At 32.9% G+C, this 3144-nt stretch overlaps 1 protein-coding gene across 9 annotated transcripts in view; it reads right to left on the minus strand.

Moving 5' to 3' along the window:
• Positions 1-1107: 1107 nt before the first annotated feature.
• Positions 1108-3144, minus strand: part of Nova1 (NOVA alternative splicing regulator 1) — a 119953-nt gene continuing 117916 nt past the window's right edge. For 8 of the 9 annotated variants that reach the window (XM_028757442.1, XM_028757451.1, XM_028757448.1 and 5 more), the window contains one exon: positions 1111-3144. This exon is cut by the window's right edge and continues 3832 nt beyond it. The gene's annotated coding sequence lies outside the window, so the exon portion shown is untranslated. The other variant, XM_028757441.1, reaches the window with a different exon arrangement.

Raw genomic sequence — 3144 nt, forward strand, 5'->3', positions numbered from 1 at the left:
TTTAATTAGAATCTTTTTCAAAGTTTACTCCTGAAACGGACAACGTAAAACACCACAGTCACCAACACTATTCAAGATGTTTTAAATATATTGGATTATTTTACTAAAGTATATTATATACTATGGACTTGATGTGTCTTAATATTTAGGAAAAAATAACAGTATTATAAGATTGTGAATGTTTTGGGATGACATCATTTTACTTTTGTGTCAGACTCCCTTAGAAAAGAAATGGCCACAACTACTATTAGTTAAAATGCAGTATTTTTGCTGTTGATTAAAAAAAAAAAACTAATGTTGGATGAACCAGTGGAAATGCTTAACTGTTTTCATTATCCAGATGTTCCCAAATAGTTTACAAACTGAAAATAATTGGCAAATCCAAAGTATTCATTGTAATTTGAATCCCCTTTGTAGTTCTGCAGGACTGAGATGTTCAATTGAGCATTCCACTAGCAGTATTTTTGTTTCTCCAGAAAGACAAAAGTCAAACAAAAACAAAATAAAAAAAATCAGAAAACTGGACACATCAGTGATTTTCACATAGATTTATCTTCTTCAAGCATTTTCAAAGTGGGGATGCTATATTAACAATAGAGACACGACTGTATGTTTTCCTAAAACATTTCATATTATTTCCATGGAATACATGTTACCAGGGACAATACTTTTAATTGTGTGTAAAACACATTCAAGAAGACCAGGCCTCTGCGCTGAGAAGCCACATGATTCCCTTGCTTTATTGACGGAGAGCACTGGCACCATCAGGGTTTCAGTATCAAACATTCAGATGTGATTTCACTTACTTGTTGGTCTTTTACTTGACACTGAGTTAAAGTAGATTCAACTGGTCCTCTATTGATTTCAGCAGTAGATAAGCTGGTGTAATATGGGGCAGTATTGTCTTCTATGAAAATTCTCCAATGATTTCATAGCGGTAAACACACCTAAGTGCTAAATGCTTAGCTTTTTCAAATAAATGCAGACCTACCTTGATTTTCACAAAAAGCCTGTATTCATTTCCACAGGATAATGTTTTCACACAATGTAAGGCAAAATATATATTAAATTACTTAACAGAACTCAGTTTTAAATAATTAAAACTAATTTGTGTTTAAAGCTATTTGCAGATTTATTAGAGAAACAAATACAAATATGCATTTCTACAGAACTGTTTTTTTTTTCCAAAATGAACTTAATACTTGTTCCACAGTTTTCACTTGTTTATATATCTAATGGCAACCCAAGTATTGGCCTCTGCACCACTTTTAATGAGACAATTGCCCTTCCATCGCAATTATAAAAAACTATTTAAAAAAAAATCCAGCACATACACGTTAAATATTTTTCTTAAAAAAATAATCTAATCAAAATATTGAATACTTTAGATTTAAACAATATTTTATTTACAAATCTGATTTGATGTACTTTATTAATTATACAAGGTAATGCTTCAATTTTCAAGAACAGTTGGTTTTTTGTTTTAAGAGACCAGTGGAATGACATCCTATCTAATAATGTTCTACACTTCATTTTGTTTTCAAAATTAACACAAGTTTCTGATACTTTCTTTTTTTTTTCATAAAAACGTTATTTAATTGGGGGCACACATCTGATGAAACAAAAATAACATGCATAATTCCAAAAATAATTGTAAAGTAATGATACTTACCCTTTATGTAAAAAGACATCTATGGACAACAGCCCACAACAATAGCATGTACTCATGTTTATGAGAAACCAAGCAGGAGGCAAATGAGTTCATCCTGTTTTCTAATCATAATTTCATATGGCTGTCTGCATCATTTAAATAAACTGTATATATTAAATTTCTAAGATTGCATTGCACTCAAAATTATTATGTATAGCCATGCTTGCCCTGAATTTGATGATCAATGGATTTCTGCTACTAACAGAGTAACTGGTCTGAAATTGTGTTTGTGGATGTAAAATGTTAAATTATATTTTCATGTCCTTTCAATTGCTGCCTTAGAAAGCAAGAATTCCTTTCTTGGAGAAGAATTACAGTAAACAAAATTTACTTAAGGACTCAGTGAGGAATCATTACATGAATCAAGAATGTACCATAAGAATGGATTCAAAGGAATGTCATAACCAGTACCTCTGTTGAAGTCTATTACCACCATTAAAATTTCTAAGAAAAGAGAGGGCCTGTAACATGGGGATTCCATTCATTGTCAAATTACTAAAATCTACCAATTTAATGCTTTCATACTGTTTATTTTTTTCCAATAAAAAAATAAATCTCATACATTAGAAGTGGTACACAAAAAACTGGGATAAAATTTATCAGATTCTCGATAGCACCATTTACACATTCTTAAAGTAAACATTAATATGCACTTTCTTAGAAAGCGATATAAATATATAATACAGGACTTGCTAACCTCTGTTAACCATCTGAATGCGATGGAATAATCTATCTGTACTGTGAAGGTAGGCTTGTGCATGGTGGTGTGGCAATATCATTTTAAAAGTTTGTTACAGATGTGATGGGAAGCTGCAAGGAGTCGAATAAGCAGGAAAACAGTGCTTAGGTCTACTGTAAGCAATGAGTCGAAATGAGCCGTTACAGGTTAGAACTTATCATTCTTTCTGATCATTCAATGAGAAATGGTTTCCACAGAAATAGATACATTTACTGTTTTGGGAGTGGGCTGGGTGAGGTGAAGTAGGATTGAAAGTCCTACAGGTAATAGCAAACAACTGGAAGTGCAGACGAAATTGGTCTTCAGTGCAAAGAGGAAGGCAGCCGTTAAAAAGTCAAGGTGCAATGCGGTGCTGAAAGGAAAGCTCCCAGTGAGAACGGAAAGAAAACATAAAACAAAAACAAAGAAGAACCAAACAAAAACCAAAACAAAGAAAATAAACTGCAATGCAGCTTCAAGCAGTAATTTTGTGGTGCTGATAGGACAGCTCCCAGTGTTGAGGAAAAGATCTTGGATCTAGAATGAGGTGTCCAATCTGTATGATAAACAGCACACTGTGTCTCAGAGCGCCCATTCAATCTCAGTAAGTAAATGAAATATTGATTGAAAGTGACCCTGAAACAGAATGCATTAAAAAGACACAGAAAGCTGCAGAACTGAGGTAATTCGTATTCAGCGTGTTCACCAGCCTCCT

Source organism: Grammomys surdaster, unplaced genomic scaffold (genome assembly GCF_004785775.1).
Source record: "Grammomys surdaster isolate TR1022 unplaced genomic scaffold, NIH_TR_1.0 126163, whole genome shotgun sequence".
Taxonomy (NCBI): Eukaryota; Metazoa; Chordata; class Mammalia; order Rodentia; family Muridae; genus Grammomys; species Grammomys surdaster.